Source organism: Pinus tabuliformis, chromosome J (assembly GCF_031772625.1).
Source record: "Pinus tabuliformis cultivar Carrire ecotype Pingquan chromosome J, CPIR1, whole genome shotgun sequence".
In the NCBI taxonomy this organism is placed as follows: domain Eukaryota; kingdom Viridiplantae; phylum Streptophyta; class Pinopsida; order Pinales; family Pinaceae; genus Pinus; species Pinus tabuliformis.
This window is the reverse complement of record NC_142295.1, coordinates 378,928,353-378,950,041: the sequence shown is the minus strand read 5'-3', so window position 1 is coordinate 378,950,041 and position 21,689 is coordinate 378,928,353.

The window sequence follows — 21,689 nt, the reverse complement described above, 5'->3', positions numbered from 1 at the left end:
TTTGTCACAACATATCTAATAATGTTATGTTAAAACTCTGAAAATTCTACACTATTATAGTTTATTAAACTTAAGATCTATTGATTTAACTACAATTAGTTCATGCATGTGAATAAAAAATACGCAGAAAAGTAGAGAACGACAAAATAAACACACACACACACATAAGACACAAGATATGTTCTTTGGGAAACCCTTTCGGGAGAAAATCCAGCTGGAAGGTGAGGTCGTTTCGCTCTCTTTCTCTACCTGGAAATATGGTTGCAGGTACAAAGAAGTAATTCATGTGCCCTGTGGGTTGTTATAGTTCATAGATCTTCTCTGTGTGCTCTACCTCTTATCTCTCTTGGCATCTTTGCTCAACTATGGAACAAAATACTCTCAAAAGAATGGAATGCCTCTTCCTACTAGTGGTCCGGTTATAACACAACCCAATAGTGTACTAGTGGTCAAGTTTGACTACATCAACTCTTAACTAGAGTTACAATATAGACTTTTTTAGAGTCTTTTACATCATAATCACGTGGCTAGCCCATTTTCCATGATAATGGGGGTTGACGCGGTATCCTCACGAACTATAGGTGTGAAAACATGAAAGTCAACTTCTGAGTGGCATAATTTTTGCATACGAACTTTGATTGACATGCTTCTTGCGCCGTTAGCAATGTCTTTGTGTGTATAATAACATTAAAAGGTGTCGTGCTAAAGCAGTTTAAGGTGTCGTTCTAAATGCTCTTGGAAAGTTTTAGACCACGTTTTGCCAAATTAGGTCCCACTGGTAAAAACGGTCCCGTAAGCTGATTCCTCCACTTTTTCCACTCCAAATGCATCGAGATGGATGACAAACAATATAATGATCCAATTCGGATCACACCTCCCCATTTTGGGAGGCTTTTGGCCCCAAAATATTTTACTGAATGAGGTGAGAAAAGTTTTCCTCTACCTTCTCTCTGGTGTACTATTTAGCCTTGCCTGGAAGTTGTCCCTTCAACCCAATCTGCCAAAGGTCATCCTACCCGTATCTTGTAGTTTTAGACCTCTTATGCAAACCTGTATCTCTTGTCAACTTTCCATGAGCGTCTGGTGCCAAATCTTCCACAAAAGGTAGGACTTATTCTTCTTCCTGATCTAACATGGAAGGCTCATAAAGATTCAAATTCTCTACATTCACAACTGAGTAAATGCACATATATGGTGGTAAACTGAGTCAATATGCATTATCACCTACCTTTTCCACTATTTCAAAAAGACCATATATTAGAGCCTTGATTTCCTTACCAGGCCCCTGTAACCTTTCCTTGTTCAACTGTAGCCATACTCGGTCTCCCACCTTGAATGATTTCTCTATTATGTGTTGATCATGCTTGACCTTATACTTCTCCTACGACTTCTGGAGTGTTTCTTGTACTGGTAGATGGGTCTGCCTGATCTTTTGTATACAATTTTCAGCGCTCAAAGCATTTCTTGTAAGATCTTCCCTCACCATTCGTTGTTGCCCATATTCAATATCCAAAGGTGAAGGTGGAAAATATCCAAAACAAGCCTCAAATGGGGACTTTCATTTAGAAGTGTGGACTTCTATGTTATAAGAATGTTGTATATATACCAAATTTTTATCCCAGGGCTTCGGATGATTCTAGTTGTATCCCCTTAGAAGTTGCACCAAAGCCCTGTTGACTACTTATGTCTGCCCATTTGTTTGTGGATGAAATGTTGTAGATCTCTTCAACTTTGTGTCAATCTTCTCCCACAATTTAGTCCAGAATTCACTGAGAAATCTTGTGTCCTTGTCTGAAATGATGCTCCTTTATATCCCAAGTGCACCTAGACCTGTCCAAAGAACAAGTGTGTTGCTTCTTGTCTGCTGATGGTATTTTTAAAGGGCATTAGAACACACATTTTGTTGAACCTGTCAACTACCATGAATAGATAGTCATGTCCCTTCCTGGTTGTTGGTAAACCTCCCACAAAGTCCATGGAAATTCTTTCCCAAGGACGACTAGGTACATGTAAGGGATGATATAAACCTTGTTTCCTATTCCTAGGTTTGTTGGTACAATAAAGCATGCATCCTCATATGAACCTAGCTACCTACTTTTGCATCTTACGCCAACACACATACCTCTGCAAGTTAGTCATGGTCTTCCTTACACAAAAGTGCCCTGCAACCTTGGAGGTGTGAGCCTCTCTAATCAACTACAAACACTCACCTTTAGGAACACATAGCTTATCCAACCAGTAGAGTAACCCATCTTGGAGATGGTAGGCAATAGTGATGTTGCCATCGTGCACATGACTTTGACTCTGCAATTGTTGATACACCTCCTTGAAGTCCTCATCTTCTAAATATGTCTCTTTATATGCATCATGGGTGAATGATTCCATGTGCACCAAATTCCCCAAAGTTGTAATCTTTGATGTGGATAGACTTGAAATCATATCGACCAACTTGTTTGTGTTTCCCTTTTTATAATTGATCACCAAATGAAACTACTATAAAAACCCCATCCACTTGTAATTCTTGGTCTACTGTAGCTTACTCTGAGCTTACAAGTATTGTAACGACTAGTGATCTGTGGATTGTTGTCTCTTTTCCCATCATATAGTGCTTCAATTTCTTCACAACTTGCACCATGGCATAAAACCACTTACTGTATGTAGGTGTTGACGGTGCGAGAGTTGTCAACATTCAGCGGAACTCCCCGATTTGAAGTCCTAATCAGACCTCACACCATTTGGTGTAGGAGTCCCATCCGGTACAAAGGTCCAGTTGCCAAATCCTTAAATATTTTCCTTGACTCTCACTCTCAACACAAGAGAGTGATGCAATGGTGTCTTTGAAAAGCAAGGCGAGTGTGCAGTGCAACTATGTCGAGGTTCTTCTACTATATAGGGGGAGAGAAAAGTGAGCCTCTATGTGAGAGGTAATAATACCATTCAGGAAGAGACACATATGAACTAGAAGGACCTATGCAACATCCAACTGAATAGTCCACATTGGATGCGACAGTCGTTACAACCAACAAACAAGAGAAGATTTGTCTACCATCCAGTGGAACAGTCCACAACGGATGCGACAGTCATTATAACCATTAAATAAGGAAAGATTGATCTAGTATCCCGTGGAATAGTCCACAAAGATGAGATAGTGATAACAACCATTACAATACATTCTCAACAAGATAAGCACTAAAATCATTGAAATAGTTCAACTATTTTAATACAGGTGAAAGAAAACATGAAATACAAACGTCCACAGAATAGTGTTACAAACATTCTAGTTCATGCATGAAGAATGTACTGGCCCAAAAATGGCTTTTGCTATTAAGCAAAAGTTCCAAGACACATATTTACATTGTACATCACTAGCCCTAGTAGTGGGACATTGGAGCCACTCCTTGCTCCTCAAAGAACTAGCCGATCTCTCTAATGCTTTGTAGGAAGAGGCAAGGTGAAAGTCATTTTCTCATACAATGAGGGGTATATATAACCTAGGCGTGATGCTTCTCCCTTGTGACTCTTTGGCTATCTTCATGACTGTTCAACTTCCTATGACTTTTCAACTTACATGACTCTTCATATTCATGTGTGTCATTTGGACTTCCACTTTACAATACATTTGATTACAATATACGTGGTCCACACTAGTGGTGTGGCTTATGACAACTCATGACACGACTTGACATGACACTGCTGACATGGATTGGCTTGATGTGGCAATGTCAAGCTGCTATTGTTGCTGAGTGATACATGTGTTTTTGGATATGTGTTTTCTTCTCCTTCGCATAACTTGATGATTTCGGGTCTTCATTGATCTTCGATCTTGAGAGATGGTTGCAAACTTGTGTTTTTTTTGCTTTCTCTTGATAGGTCCACTCGTAAGTTCATATACAAGTGAGTCTTTAGGCATGCTTCCCTCCTCACTTCTTCATCATCTTGCCATGACTTGATAGTGTACCTGTTCATGTGATTCACTCATGACGGGACGACATTAATCCGAAAAATTCCTAGTCTAAGATGATGTATTTTTATCCATGAACTAAGCACGGGACAAGTCACAAACTAGGAGGAAGGGCTCAGTGACTTCACATTGCGCAATTCCAGCTGACAAGGGGAGAGCTTGATCACTAAGATTGCACAAAGTGCAACTCAGGCTTGACTAGGAACTTTTCAGTACAGTCCTCACTGGGGAGAAAAATTGCGCAATGGTCACTGAGGTTCAGGATTGTGCAGTTCAAGCAAGTAGTTATTGATGTGGGATGAGGCTTTGAGAGGTCAGTTTTGTGCAGTTCAAAGGCAAGGGGGATTGGGCAGCAGAGAGGCCTAGAGGACAAATCTGTGAAGTTCTTGAGGGTAATGAGCTCTAGTTGAGGGAAGGGAACTGGATGAATCCTATACACAATTTTGAAGGCTAGGAGAGGCTAAGCTCTTCGCGCATTACGGGGTTCCAACAAGGAAGGGAGAAGCTTGTGCACTGAAAGTGCGAAGTGGTGCAGTTCAAGGCAGGCTGGGAGGCACAACTACGTAATTCTGGGGGTCAAGGAAGGTTGTTGGGCTCTGTGATTGCATAGAAACACAACCCTAGAGGACAGTGACTGCACGCTACACAGTTCTAGCCGGCAAGGTCACATCAATGAGGGCTGAGACTGTATTGTGTGCAACTCAGTCATGGCCTGGTGAAGCTAAGTTTCCCAGTCATGAAGATTTTCTGAAAATGGCTAATTGTGGGAGAGGAGTTGGATCCATGATGAACTTGACTCATGATCACCCACTTAGCATACTTTGTTGACATGACAACATAGATCATCAGAACAAACAAACAAAGAATTCCCCTTTGTGTGATTGTCTCATGACAAGATGCGACAAGTGTGACACTTAAGATAGACTTTGGGATGACCGTGACGACACTTGTGTGACAGCGTTCAAGACTTTGTGTATGAGTGTGATAGATGTTTACATGGTTAGGACAACTCATTTGCACAAGAACCGACCTTCGAAACCACCAGATAGGCTCGCAAACATTACATAATGGTGAAACATGAGAAACAACAAGAAGTAATCCAATAAGCAAAATGAGTCAAAGAAATTCAAGTAAGTTCATGGGATGAGCTTGAGTGTTTGCAACAATCAAGGAAAAGACCAAGGAAGGCTTTGCAATTTGAGTGCGAGCCAAAATTTTGGAGGGTGTTGCAGCAGCTACAACACTTGGCGATGCATTGGTTGAATTCCAGCCTCTCTATCTTAGTTAGTTTCTTTTGTGCAGGGCCTTGGTCCCTCAGGGGGTATTGATTCACCATGTAGATTATTTTGGCCTTCCCACTTACCCCATGGGCAGACATGGTTCCCTTTATAACTTCTCAATTGAACACAACATAAGATTCAATGTAATCACAATGTTTCGAGTTGGGAAGGGTAGTTTAGCTCACAAGCTTAAGATTTTTAGAGTATAGTTTTTCATCTCTGGTGTTGTTCTGCTGCCAGCAGGCTTGGACAGTACCTCAACGGAATCATGCAGGGACACAAACATTGCTTCGTTGCTAACGATCCTGTATAGTTGTTCGACGGAGTTTCCTGCTTCACCTCTCTGCATAGGAAGCCTTTCTCTTCTTTCGTCTTTATTTATTTAAAGAGAACTGTGCATAGAAACATATTTATTTTTGGACGGAAGAGGAATACCGACTTATTAAGAGTAGAAGAGGTTTTTCCTTCAGAGAAGCATATAAATACCTTTTATTTAGGTTTCCTTGTTTAGATTTTCCCCTTCTCCATTTCTACTAATTGGATAAGTTTGAGAACACCAACAGAAAAAGTAAGTATAGGCATGAGGTTTCCGGACTAGCACGGGTTCATGGTTGGACCAAAAATCTTCTTACGGATGGATCATATCTTCCATCGGGACTTCATTGGCGAAAAGATGTAACCAACACAAAGAAGACGAACAAAAGGCTAGACAAATGCTGGAGTGTCACACGACCCTTTAGACGTCAACCACACACACACTTAGAAGCCACAATGTAGTCAGGCACAACACTTATTTACATGACAAAACAAAACAAACTTCAAACAAAGAAACAAAGCAAGCAGCAAATAACTATGTACATAGTGCGAGGCGCAACCCTAGATCTTCATTGAAAATATTGTTTTAAGTCTTGGCCATTGACAAGGAGAGAGTCAATCTTCCTGTCAAGTGATTCAAAATGATATGTGTTGGCCAAACTTCTCGTGAACAACGTATGGAACAATCCATAAGGACTAAAACTTAGTGTGTTTTCCTTTGTACTCGTGGAATTTATCCCACTTTAAGACTAAGTCACCCACACCAAAGCTATTTTTCCCTGCAAACTTTCTATCAAACCATCTCTTGATAAGACTCTGGTGAAGTAAGAATTTTTCTTTATCTGAAAGCCTTTCTTCCTGTAGCTTGTGAAAAGTGTCCATCCTACGCTGAACTAGAAGACATGGCTTGCATTGGGACTCTTGGGATAATTAGAGAGTGGAAAGTAGATGTTTGACGGGAGGATGACTTCTTTTTTTCGTACTCCAGGAAGTAAGGGGAGGTATTCAGAGAAGGCTTGGGCGTGACTTGGTCAACGCATAAGGCATTCACCAAAGCATAGTGTCAGTTTTGATGTTAAGAGAATATAATCTTCTTGATGATACATTAGGTGCTTATTTGTGGATTCAACAAGAGCATTTCCCTATGGATAATAGTTAGCATAATGTTTCAAGATAATACCATTTTTCAATGCAAAATCATAGTATTAACGAGGAAAAGTATGTTGCATTGTAAAAACCAAGTGATGTAGGAGCACCAAACCTGGAGATGATGTTCTGGTGTAGAAAACTAATGACTTCTTGATCGTTCACTTGTTTTAGCGGAACTGCCTCTGTCCACCGCATGAAATAATCTGTAGCAGTTAGGATATAGTGGTGCTGCTTCGATGAGTGGGAAAATTTCCCCAGTGATATCGAAGCCCCACTGTTAAAATGGTTTTTCCACTGCAACGGGCTGTAGTGGGGCTGTGACTTCTGATTTCTACCGACACACCTTTGACAGACCAGACACTTGCGGACATAAGCATGAGCATATTTGAATAATGTAGGCCAGTAAAATATGGCTCGCATAACCTTATGTGCTGTATTGTTGCCTACGAAGTGTCTTCTAGATGGTCTGTCATGGAGATCATGTAAAACCTTTTTTGAATTGTGTGCCTCCAAACACCTGAGAAATACTCCATTGTGGTGCTTTCTGAACAACACCCCATGCACCAACTGATATGACAATGCTTTGAGTTGGAGTGCCCTCTTTTTCCATGTAGAGAAGTGAGAGGGCATGGTGCCATGCTTGAGGTATTGGCACACATCTGTGTACCAAGAGTTTATGTCCGAAGTGGGGGAGGCTCGCTCAACGTTGTACATTTCAATCTCTTGCTCCCATCTTGCGAGCTCTTCTTCTTCCTCTTTCACGTTAACTTCTTCTGCTGCTAATTTTCAAAGACCATGACCCTTAATTGTGTGAATTGGCTTGATGTCAAGATCATATTCCTGTCATCCGATCATCCAGTTCGCCCTCCTTTCACCCAGTTCGCCCTCCTTTCACCCAGTTCTTGCTGAATGAGCAATGATCTGACTGTTGGGTGTAGAACAAAGATAACACAATGGTTATTTAACAGATAGGGTCTGAAGTTCTTTACTACCTTGTACACTGCATAAGCATGTTTGTCCACGATAGGGTAGCTGGGATCTGGTCCTTGTAATCTTGCACTCATGAAGGATAAAGGCCATTAATTGTTCAACTCATCCTTCTGAGTTAGAACAACAACAAGAGAAGTGTCAGAAGCAAACGTGTAGAGAAAGAAGTCTTTACCAAAGTGGGGGTTGTACAATGTAGGTGCTTCTGCTATAGATTTCTTGATACGGGAAAACGTGTCCTTTTCTCTCTTATCCCATTTATAGATTGTGTCCTTCTTGATCATATCCTATATTGGTTTAACAATATGAGCATAGTCGGAGACAGACTTTTGGAGGAAGTTGATCTTCCCCAAGAAAGACTGCATGACTTTCTTGTTCACTGGGTGGGGAATCTGCATGATGCTCCTGACCCTGTCCGAGACTACCTTGATCCCAATTTTAGCAATGATGTGTTCCAGGAGGTTACCTTCGGACACTACAAAGATACCGTTTTTGGGATTCAAGGATATCTCGTATTTGCGACATCACTCAAAAATATTCTTCAGCTGACGCAGGTAGTATGACATCTATTTTGAAAATACTGTCACATCATCAAGGTAGACCACTATGCTCTGTCCAATAAGCCCACGGAAGGTGATGTCTATCGTGCATTGGAATGTTGTGCCAGCATTGACTAAGCCAAAATGAAATTCGTCAAAATGTGAACGTGCCTCAATTCATTCTGAAGGTAGTTTTTAATCTGTCAGGTTCTACTACCAGAACCTGGTTGTATCTTGAGAATCCATCGAGCGAAGAAAATATTTTCTCCATGGAAGACACAGGGTAGTTATCCTTGTCTGAGGCGCGATTGATATTGCGGAAATCTACGCACAGGCGGATCTCCCCAGAGTTATTTCTCACAGGACCCAAGTTTGATATCCACGTTGAATGTCACACCTTGTAGATGATCTGAGCATCTAGCATTTTTCTCAACTCCTTGTGTATGAGGGATCAAGCATTGTGTTGAATTTCCTCAGTTTATGCTGAAATGGCTTGGCCCCTTCCTTGATTGGTATCACATGCTGGATGATTCGTGTGTCATATGTTTTGAGTTCATCGTACGTCCACGTGAAGGCATTGTGGTACTACTTGAATAAGCAGATGAAGGCTTGCTGCTTTTGTGGTGTGCAACGAGTACTGAGATTAACATACCTCGGATATTTATCAGCTCCCAAGTTGATTTTCTCATGCGATAGATTGGAACTGTGGGTCTTGGCATTAACAGACCCTCGGAAGCAGTTCTGTAGATCATACAACTTCTCTAATGAAACCACACCCTTGGGGATGAGGTTGCCTTCACTTGTATTGGTTGCATCCTGCAGTGCCTCTTCATGCTTGTCCTCGTCGATCGTCGCGTCTTTGAATTCGTCATCGTTGATCATAAAGTATAGTATTTTTTGGTCGTAGTAAAAATGTGTAAGTTAGTTATATTATCTGGGATGGATGGTTTATACAAAATTTCAATAGAAAATTCATCCCGTAACGGTGACATCCTAGCATCAACATTTCCAAGGCATCCACTACTACATTATGCACTCTTGGAATTGAAATAATATTATAATCTTGGAAGTGAGAGATGAGTCGCCATACCTCTTGTTGATATCTTTCTAGATGAGGTGACACATAGTGTATAGTGTTATGTACCTGACTCACCATGATTTCAGATTCATCTACCACTTTTAGATTGGCAACGTTGAGGTCGATGGCCTTCTGTAAGCCCAAGACGAGTGCTTCATACTCTACAATGTTATTCATGCACTCAAATTCTAAGCGGTTAGAGATCAAATTTTTTCTCTGCAGCAGGTCTATTAAAACACAATGAGCTCCAAAGCACTCCCGTGTCTTGGATCCATCAAAGTACATAGTCCACATATCATATTTACAAGGACCACTCATTGCACTAGTACTGCTACTACTACCACTAACTGTACAAAGTTCATTATCCCCAGTTGGACATGGAAAAATATCCAACTATGTGTCTGGTGGAATTGGGAATAGCTCTGCAAGATAACACCCCAACTGTGTTTCCAGAAAATAATTTCCAAATAATAATTCTACGAAAGCCATTGGCTTGTTATGCCCATTCAAGGGAGTCACTATGTGCTTCATGTCTCTCTCTTAATCTACTCGGATCTGATTGTTCCTGCCCCTGTACGAATGCCATAAGTGTGACCAGTGTGTGGCAAAGTATCCTTGAAGCTTTCTTGACCAGTCTATGCTCACTAACACTCTGTATGATTCCGGAATGTCCACAATCACTATGTTGATACATTGGTGAACTTGTCTGTCAGATGATAACCATATGATGACATCCTTGAGTTCACCAATTGCCTGGACATGAGTTTTGTCCAGCTGAATGATTTGTGCATCTGTCTTATCCCATTTAGCATTGATATTCTTGGCCACAGATAGTGGCATGACATTCACTGATGCATTAGAATCGACCAAGTAATTGTGTACATTGAAGTTGAATATTTCAAATGTTAACAAGAATGGTGGGTAGAGTGTGTTTGCATCCATCGTGAGTGCATTAAGTAAAGATGTGAGAGCGTCAGGAGACTTACTAGATCCATTTTTTGAAGATGTAGCACTACTGGTAGAGGTTTTTCCAAGTGCCCGTAGAAGGATGTCCCGTTGGCTCGTGATCTTTGTAGGTTCAAACAGGAAGATGTTTGCCTAAGCCTTCTTCACATCTTCTACAATTTTAGAATCCACAACTGGAAGACTGACCAAGATTTCTGGGGATGGAACTTGGTCTGTGGTTTCCGGAGGGATGATTTTGTTCTTACTACTATCGGAAACACTTTTTTGTTGAAATTTCTTTCCCAAACTTGCTCTGAGTGTTCTGCGTTGATTTAGCCAGAGAATTGAGTTTTCTTAACAAGTTTTCTTTGAATTTCTGTTTTGGCACCTCAATCAGATTGGTCAGCGCTTGGCTTCTAAGTTGTATTGGTTGCTCTACTTCTGGTCCAGACCATCACTCAGAGGCTGCTTATCGGTAGTGCTCTTTTGGGCTACGAGAAAACAATGATACATGTTGGCTACATGCACAGTGTTTGGAGCTTCATCGGCTGCAAATTCTTCTTTCTCTTCATCAGGCTCAACTTGTTCCTCAACCATGATTGAGTCAACAAACTGCGCAACCATTCTACTCATGAGCTAGTTCCATTGTGGGCACGTCTTCTCTGAATGATGCTCATTATGAAATGTGCAATATGAATCTGTGCCAATTTTTTCAATATTCAAGACCACATCGGAACTCTGTGCAGATTTTTCCTACTGATTGCTGCTACTGCTGTATGCTGAATTCCTTCTGAGCATGAACTTGGGGGGCTTGCTGCTCATGGTAGTCTCGCTTGTCCTTTGTTTGAGTTTAGTCATTTTAGTGGTTAGGGACTTCATGAGACGAGTTAGGCTTTCAAGATCATTTGGTTCCTTTTCCTTAGCCTTGCTCATGGAGGCCTAGGACCTCTTAGCCATGTCCTTGGAATATTTTGTTGACTCATCATTTGTGATGACTCCAATAGCACACAAGTACTTCTCAATGACAATAGCCTCTTCATAGTTTTCTGTCAAATTCTGTCTCGCAGTTCACTTTACAAATTGCACACTACTTGTCGGCAAGGAATAAGTGTAGTAGTCTATGGTGATGGAGTCATGAGGTTTTGTGTCATTCGAAATTTTTTTCAAGATGTGATTGAACCTCTGATTGAAATCTTTAACCTTTTCCTTCTGCTCAATCTTAATACTACCCAACTCCTTTAATAACATGGCGGGGATCTTGTCTTCAACAATTTTTTCAAGAAAGATCCTTTTGAATGCCCTCCAATTCTGGATGTAGTTTGGAGGAAGGATGTGATGCCATATAGCTGCTCTACCATCCAAGGTACATGGAAAAAAATTGCATGCAACGTCATCATAACGTACCTCAAGGGTTTGCAGATGTAAGTAAAAGTTGTCTCAGTGATCTTCAACTTTCACTGTCTTGTTAGGGTCATATTTAGTTAAGAGCTTCTCCGCATGCAATGACATATTGTACAGGACACCTGAAAGTACCAGTGGTCTCTGAGTCATCCAATCCAAATTCTGCTCTGCCATGTCTTCTTCTTCATTGTCCTCCTCTTCCTCTTCTAAATCTGATGGTTCCTCTTCCTCTTATTCATTTTCTTCCTCTCTGCCTGTCTCATCAGAAGTTGAACCCAAGAGTAATGGGTTGCCTCCTTCTCCTCCTTGAAAGAGTGGAGGCTCTTATTCCCTTTCCACAACATCTGCTAATTCTTCAAGAGTGGCAATGACTTCTTCTTCAACAGATGAGACCACTACTCCTGTGGATGTGGTCTTATTCTTCTTTTGAGAATATGGAAGACTAATTACTCCCAGAATTAATCCAACAACTTTTACAAACTGATGGGTGATGGGGTGGATGTAACACCCTCCTCCCACATCTACTCAAATAACCATGCCAACCGGGTAAACATGTGACCAGAGGCTACTATGATTGGATTCGACCTCCTATGTGACCTTAAGGAATTCGAATTGATGGAACACATCAACCAACCTATCCACATTAGCAACATAACCCTTAGGAGACATGTCAGCCACTTTGATATCCTGTCCCTGGGTCCCAATGATGTTATGGACATCTTAATATCCAATCGCTCTCATGTTATAGACAAGAGAGTGTCTAAAAACCCAAAGTCGTTCTCACAGGCTTTCCTACCAGCGTCCAGAGATCCAATTTGTCAGTGTTATGCTAGCGACCCCAGGATTTGAGCCACTTTTTCAGGCCCATAGCCTAGGTCACTGCCTAGAATGGAATGATAGCTTAAGATCAGTCAAAGAACAGAGAAACAATGATGCAAAATAAATAAGTTAAACAAGACCTTAATCAGACCCCTACTAGCCATGACATGCATTTCTTCAAACATGTAATCTACATGTGTAACCAATAGAATTAAACATAGGTGTAACACCCTCCTCCCACATCCACCCAAGTAACCATGCCAACCAGGGTAAACATGAGATGAGAGGCTACTATGATCAAATTCAAACTCTTAGGTAACCTTAAGGAAGTGGAATCGATGGAACATCACACACAGTCATCCAACATCATCAACAAAACCCTCAAGAGACAAGTCAGCCACTTAGATAGCCTATCCCTGGGACCCACCACTGTTTTGGACCTTTGAGGCCATAGTCGCTCTCATGCTATGGGTAAGGGAGCACCCAGAGACCTAAAGTCGCTCTCATAGGCCTGCATGCCAGCGACTGTGGACAGAACTTGCCAGTTCTGTGTCAGCGGCCTCGGGATTAAGCCACTTTTTTAGGCCCATAACTCAAGCCACTTCCTATAATGGAATGAAAGCTTGAAATCAGGAAAGGTACAACGAAACAATGAAGCAAAAGCAATAAAATCAACAAGACCTTAACCAGATCCCTACTAGCCATCACAAACATTTCGTCAAACATATCATTGACATGTAACCTACAGGTGTAAACAACAAAATTAAGTGTAGGGATCTCATACTTATCTAAGAATCACTATAAACCATTGTTCCCTCATGTCATTTGTTGCATATTCATCTATTAGGTCATAGACACATCATCCATTCATATACAAGTAAAAACACACTAAGATCCATACATAGATGTTGTCATCAAATGTGCATGTAACCAACATAATAGGAGCATAAATACAATAAAAAAATCAACCATCAAAATCCATATATACAACAATACATTTACACGTGAAAATCAAGGAAATGATTTTCTCATTAATCAATGCAATGAACCAACCGGTGATGGGACTACCATGTTCCACCCAACCATAGATTGACTGAGCCAAGTCTCTCTTCAGCCAACAACCCCATGCCATATTCCAAGCATGAATGTGGGGCTCTTAGAAACCATAAAAAACACCAATCAATGTGGATGCCATCAGATTTCTCCGCTTACACCATGGGGAATTTGAGTGCCTCATAGTCTCTTAAGATTTACCGTTCATCCGTAGTCCGATCCAGGTATCACTAGGCCCTACACTAAGACATACTCTCCAAGATTTACCATGCATTCCATCCCAGAATCACTAGGCCCAACAGAGAGAAAATCCACCTCTTGGCTTTACCGTATATCTTGTCATTCATTGGCAAGGATTCATAGGCCCACTGAGGCACACAATCTAGTTTTACCACAACCCATAGTCTGGTTCAGGGGTTACTAGGTTAGTGGCTTTGTGCATACTCAGTCTAGTTCAAGGACCACTACACAATGTGTTTTTCAATTCGGATATCCACCCCACTCATCTTCGAATCCAATCAGGCCATCCCACATAAACCGAATGAGATAAACCATCTCATCAAAGCTATCATGAAATGGCAAGGCTAGGTTGAAAACACTGTCACACTTGGAAAAACCCATGCCATGGAAGAAAAGAAACACATGCAATCCCATGCATGCCAAATATAGCAAGGAAAATACACATGCAATTCGATACCTTGGATGAAGCCTGCGGTAGATGCTTGATCCTGCCTTTCCCTGCTCGATCTTTGCTTCCTCTTGTCTTCTTTCCCTTTTTTGCTCCAATGCCAAAGTGATCCAAGAAAACTCAGTGTCCAAGAGTATGTGAGAGAGAGAATAATGAAAAGCTCCAAAGCTAAATGGACAAAAGGTTACCAATTGATCCTCATAAGCCTTTTTATGAATGAGGCCTATATTTTCTTCATTTTCCATTATTTTCCTTCATTTCCTCCTCACATGCAACTTGTGACCTGTCACCTCCTTTTTCTCCTAATTTCCATTATTTTCATAAATAATTGTGCCAAAAATGCCATTTTTCCTTTCCAAAGCCTTAGCCATTGCCTTTGCCAATTTTCTTAGACATAAAAAATCAAATATACACCCCCTAACATGTCTTTCCAAACATTCAACTTGGAATAAATGTCCCATTCATTCATGGTTATTGTTTTTAACTTTTATTACTTGAAATTTTCGTGAGGGTTGTTATAGAGCCCTCCCCCTTGGGGGACACCATCTTCGGTGTTCAATAACACATATACCTCAGAAACTTGCTGAAAGAAGACATACTACTTATGGAGCTTTATAACACAGCTTGATGTTGTATTTACAATGAAATATCTGCTTAAGAGAAGAACATCATGTCAGCATGACAACATACTGCATAATGGAGCTTTATATCACAGCTCATTACAGTATTTACAATGAGCATCTTGCTGAGTGTCAATCCACATGACATCATAATATCATGATAAAATAACCACATGATAGCATAATAACATGATAACATAACCATAATGACATGACACCCATATTTCATAGTGTAGCTTTATAACACAACTCATTATAGTATTTACATCCATACACATGGGTACATATAGAAACATCACCATAAGTATAGATACCAAATCATAATATGCCAAATTATATACCAAAACATATATTAAACATATACTAGTCATCATATCTAAGCACATATAAAAAAATCATATAGAATATATCAAACCATCATAAACCACATATCGAACCACCATAAAACATATACCAAACCACCATAAGCAAATACCAAATTACCATGTCAAGTTGCTTTGCCTCAACCCACAAACAAGGAAGGTTAAATGGCCTGCATCTAATCCGTCATCTCCCATGTAGCTTCATCGTGCCCAAAATGCTTCCATTGCACTTTAACTTGTTCGATTGCTCAGTTCTAGAGCATGAGCACCTATTTTTTGTAATATAAACTGAAGCTTCGGCTGGAATTCTCCATCTGGTTCCACCTACAATACATACCAGTCAATTACATGATCAACATCCTTAACATACTTCTTAAGCAAAGATACATGGAAAACATCTTGGAGTTTCACTATCATAGGCAATGCAAGTCTATAGGATACTAGTCCAATCCTCTCAATGATATTGAAGGGTCCACAAAACCGCGGTACCATATTGGCACATGATCCAATCCATAAGGAGTTCTTCTTTGATTTGATGCGCAAGTACACTTGTTCCCCAACCTAGAACTCCTTGAAAAACTTGTTCCTATTTTTATAACTCTTTTGTCTATCCTATGCTACCTTTAGATTCTTCTTGATCACCTGAATTTCTTGTTCCATGTCTGCCAACATATCTGGTCCAATTAGTACTCTGCTAACCAGATCATTCCAACTAATGAGAGTGTTACAACTCCACCCATACAATGCCTCAAAAGGACTCATCCTCAATGATTCTTGATAACCGTTGTTATATGCGAACTCTACCAAAGGGAGATACTCTTCCCACTTACATTATTGATACATCAGATACATCCTCAACATGTCCTCCAATATATCATTGACCCTCTCTGTTTTTCCATCTGTCTGCGGATGATAAGTTGTGCTGAAGGCCAACTCTGTGCCCAAACATGGAAATAACTCCTTCCAAAACTTGGAAGTGAACTTTGCATCTTTGTCTGACACAATCTTCTTCAGAACACCATGTAGTCTAACCACATCTCTAATGAACACCTGTGCCACATCACTAGCTGGGAACGTAGACTTCACCAGAATGAAGTGTGTGCCCTTTGTCAACCTGTCCACAATGACCATGATGTAATCGTGCTACTTCACTGTCTTCAACAACCATGTGATGAAATCCATGGAAATGAACTCCCATTTCCATTATGGAATCACAGTCAGCTGTAACAGACCACTTGGATGTTTACACTTTGCCTTAACTTGTTGACAATCAAAGCATCTAGCCACAAAATCTACTACATCCCTCTTCAAATTCAGCTAATAGTAATACCTCTTCATCGCTGACAGTGTCTTCTGATAACCTGGATGACCTGAATATGGTTTCTCATGAAATTCCCTCAAGATCACCTTCTTGATCTCACTACTATCCAGTACATATATTCTATCGTGGAACCTGACTAATCCATCTATTGTAAGACGATAGTCCATGCCCTGTGCACCCGCACTTGTACATGTACTGCCACTTGCACCTATACCACTACATGTACCTGTACCTATACTATCACCCCGCTGCAACATGTGCACAATCTCCATATACCTAACATCTTGTTGTCCTGCCTGCAAGATCCTATCCTATAAGTCCGTCCCATAGGAGGTCATAGTTTCCAAGTGATGTACCTGTACCCATATGCTGAGAGTATCTGCCACCCTGTTCTCTTTACCTTTGATGTACCTGATCTCAAAATCAAAATCATTGATCGTGGCCAACCATCTAGCCTGCCTGGCATTCAGATTCAGTTAGTCAAACAAATACCTCAACCCAATGTGATCAATCATAAGCACAACCCACCTGCCAAGAAGATAGTGCCTCCACATTTTCAATGCATGTATAATCGTTTCTAACCTAAGATCATGTGTTGGGTAGTTCTATTCGTGCTTGTTTAGATTCCGGGACTCATAACATACCACTTGTCCATCCTACATAACAACTCCACCAAAACCTCTCTTGCAAGCATCTGTGCATACCACAAACTCTTTGTTTGGATATGCAATATGTAGTACTATTTCATGCGTCAACAACTGCTTAAGATGCTCAAAGTTGGCTTCACACTCCTTTGTCCATTCGAACTTCTTGCATTTCCATTGCAATGATGTAATGGGATAAACAATCTGTGAGAAGTTCCTGATGAACCTCCTATAATAGCCTTCCAGACCCATGAAAGATCTCACCTCATCCATATTCTTAGGAGCTACCCACTCCATGATGGCCCTTATCTTCTCTGGATCTATTACAATTCCTTCCTTGGAGACCACATGCCCCAAGTAGTGTACCTCAGTCTAAAAGAAACCGTAGTTGTTGAGCTAAGCATACAACTGATGCTCTCTCAATAACCTCAATATTGCTGCTAAGTTCTCGACTTGCTCTTCCTCATTTTTAGAATATACCAATATATCATCAATGAACGCAATAACAAACTTATCCAAATATGGACACAACACCCTATTCATTAAACACATGAATGTAGATGGAGCATTAGTTAAGCCAAATGAAACAAAAACAATCTCATAACGCCCGTACCTAGTCTTGAACGTAGTCTTGTAAATGTCCTCCTCCTTGATGCGTACCTGATGGTATCCAGATATCAGATTGGTCTTTGAGAACACTGCTGCTCCCTTTAGCTGAATGAACAGGTCATCAATCCTTGACAAAGGGTACCTGTTCTTGATAGTCACTTTGTTCAAATACTTGTAATCAATGCATAATCAGAGAGTACCATATTTCTTCCTCACAAACAATACTGGTGCACCCTAAGGTGATACACTTGTCCTAATGGATCCCTTGTCCAACATTTCATTCGGCTAACTCAACCAACTTAGGTGTGCTCATCATGTAAGGTGCTTTCGATGCTGGAGTTTCCACTAACAGTAACTCAATCGAAAAGTCTACCTCCCTATGAAGTGGAAACTCTATAATGTCCTCAGGGAACACATCCGGTCTTCCATAGGGTTGATTCTCCACTGTTGATCTGGAGCCTCTAGATCCTACGGTCTCTGTCTATATTGCACAGGTAAGTTGCTCGACCGTTACTCACGTGATGTAAGCAGTTTTCTCTCACATCCGCTGGACCCTTGTCACCCAGTGTGTGGCATCGCGCTAAACTCGGCCAAACTCACTTACTGCTCGAAGTGCATGCGATATCCTGCTGGTTTTGGGCGTGGGACCCGCCTTCTGATGGTTTCCGCACGGTTTCCTGTTTTCCTTGTGATCGAGTGCTCGGGGCTTTCCTTCACTGAGATTTTTGCCCTGCGATATGCGATTAGCGCTTTGCAAAACTGCCTATGTTTTTGGATTTGGGCTTCCAATTGCCAATTTGCGTCCATGTGCGGTCTCCATGGGCCAACGATCAACGCGCTTTGACCGAGGGTCCTCGTTGTTCCATGCCGGCCACAAATTGCCATTGTCCAGAGGTCATTTCTGATAAGCTTGTCATTCATAAGATTTTGAAGTCTAACATAATTTGAAACAGTCATGGAAATGTTTTAAGGATCCAACTCGGATCACGACCTTCCCACTAAAAAGCTTTTGGACCACCAAAAGTTTGTTTTCAAGCATTGAATAAGTGAGGGTATAGTTGTCTCACTTGTCCAATCTCTATCCATTTTGCACTGCTTGGCTTTGAACCCTTGAGTCCAATCCTGAGGTACTCAACATCTCCCTTGCGCGTCATCCTCACCTTCTTGTCCAAAAATGTGTCTTCCTGCAATTCATTAAGATATTCGGGTAACAAATTATCAATAGAAGGAAATTGACTCTGCTCTTCGAGATCTTCAATTAATGAAGGTTCAAATAGTCTCAAGCTATCTGCATTAACGATTGAGTAGATGTGCATGTAAGCTAGTAAATCAAGGCGAAAAGCATTCTCACCAATTTTCTCAAGTATCCTAAAAGGTCCATACCTTATTGGATTTATCTTTTTACCTTCACCTTGCATTCTGTCTTTGCTGATATACATCCAGACTTGATCACCAACTTGGAAACTATGCTCTATCCGATGCTTGTCATGGATTGCCTTGTATTTGGCTTGGATCTTTTCCAGATGTTCCTGTACTACCTGGTGAATCTCTTGGATTTGTTCAATGAACTTGGTTGCCTTGTCCACATCACTGTGTCCATCAACTACTATGTCTTTACCAAAGACAAAATCCAAGGGAGACCTTGGTGTGAAACTAAAGCATGTATTGAAAGGAGATCTCTATGTATAAGAATGTTTTGCTTGGTTGTAAGCATGCTACACATAACACAAAAGTTCATCCCAGAGTTTGGGATGCTTGCTGCAATAGCCTCTGAGCAACTGCATCACTGTCTTGTTGACTACTTCTGTCTGGCCATCTATCTATGGATGAAAGGCTATGCTTTTTTTCAGTTTGGTGTCCATCAGTTCCCATAGACTCGACCAAAACTTCCCAACAAATCGGGTGTCTCGATCAGATACAATGGAAGTGGGTAATCCAAAATGAACCCATGCATGCTGAAAGAACAACTTTGTAGTTTGTTCAACTGTAATCTATTTATTACAAGGTATCAAAGTACACATTTTGCTAAACCTATCCACAACAACATATAAATAGTCATGACCTTTCCTAGATTTAGGCAGTCCTCCAATAAAGTCCATGGAAACACTCTCCCAAGGATGAGAAGGAACTGGCAGTGGAGTGTACAAGCCTAGTTTTCTATTGTTGGGCTTGCTTTTAGCACACATGGTACACCCTCTTACATATTTAGAAACTGTCTCATTCATTTTTGGCCAATAACAAAATCTTTGTAGTTGTGCAACCATTTTACTTACACCAAAGTGACATGATATTAGAGAAGTGTGTGCTTCTCTAATTATCTTTACTCTTTCAGTTTGTGGAATGCATAGCTTCCCACAATGATGCAAGAGTTGGTCCTTAATGTGATAATCCAATTCTTCTACTCGTTTTCCTTGACTTAAAGTTGCATATACATCTCTAAAATCTATATCTTGAGCATATTGTTCAATGTAGCTCTCATGCAGTACTGAATTATGCTTAAGTATAGTGGATGCATTTATAATAGGTCTAGATAACATATCTGCAACTTTATTGCGTATGCCCTTTTATATTTGATGAATAAATGAAATTGTTGTAGAAAACCCATCCATCTATAGTGTCTTCATTGCTGCAACTTAGTTTGGGAGTGTAGATATTGAAGTGGTTGATGATCAGTATGTATAACTGTCTCTTTGCCCATTAAGTAATGCTTCCACTTTTTCACACTCTGTACTAATGCATACAATTCTTTATCATATGTGGGATAGTTAACTACTGCAGAATTAAATGTCTCAGAATGATAACATATGGGTTTACCGTGCTGTATCAACACTACTCCCATGGCATAGTCACTGGCATCCGTTTGGATCTCAAATGGTCTTTGAAGATCAGGCAGTGCTAGTACTGGTGTTGTACTAATCTTTTCTTTCAAGGTGTCGAAGGCTTTTTGTTGTTTGCCTCCCCACTGAAACACCTTGTTCAATCCTGTTAAAGCATGTAAGGGAGTTGCAATTAAGGAAAAGTTAGAAATGAACTTTCTCCAATATTGTGCTACTCCTAAGAAGCTTCTAACTTCTGTAGCATATTTGGGTTTAGGCCAGTTTACAATGACTACCACCTTAGAGGGATCTATCTTCAATTCACCACCCCCTACTATATGTCCCAAATAATTCAAAGATGTTTTGCCAAATTCACATTTTGAGAGTTTAACATAAAGTTTTTCTCTTTTCAAAACATCTAGTGTCTGCTTAACATGCTTTAAATGTTCTTCCCATGTTTTGCTAAATATAAGAATGTCATCCAGATATACAATAACAAAATCATCAAGAAAAGGTTTGAGTACATCATTCATTATTCTCATGAAAGTAGCATGAGCATTATTTAAGCCAAAAAGCATATCCAACCACTCATACAATCCCTGCTTTGTTTTGAAAGCAGTCTTCCATGCATCTTGTTCTGCAACTCCGACCTGATGATATCCACTATGCAAGTCTAACTTGGAAAAATAAACAGCTTCCTTTAACTGATCTAATAGATCATCTATGTGAGGAAGGGGATAACTATTTTTTATTGTTATCTTATTCAGTGCTCGGTAATCAATGCACATTCTCCACGAGCCATCTTTCTTTTTCACCAAAATGATTGGAGACCCACATGGTGATGTGCTAGGTCTGATGAACCCCTTCTCGAGCAACTCTTGCACCTGCTTCTTGATTTCTGCATTCTCTAAAGCGGACAACCTGTGCATTCCGATGTTAGGCAATGGAGCATCTTACTGCAAATTAATATCATGCACTATTTCCTTTTTGTGTGGCAGACCTTTAGGTTCTTGAAACAAGATATCATATTCTAAAACAAATTTTTCTAAATCAGCTTGCTTCTTAGCATCACAGCTCTCAAATACATTGGTTTTATCAGGTT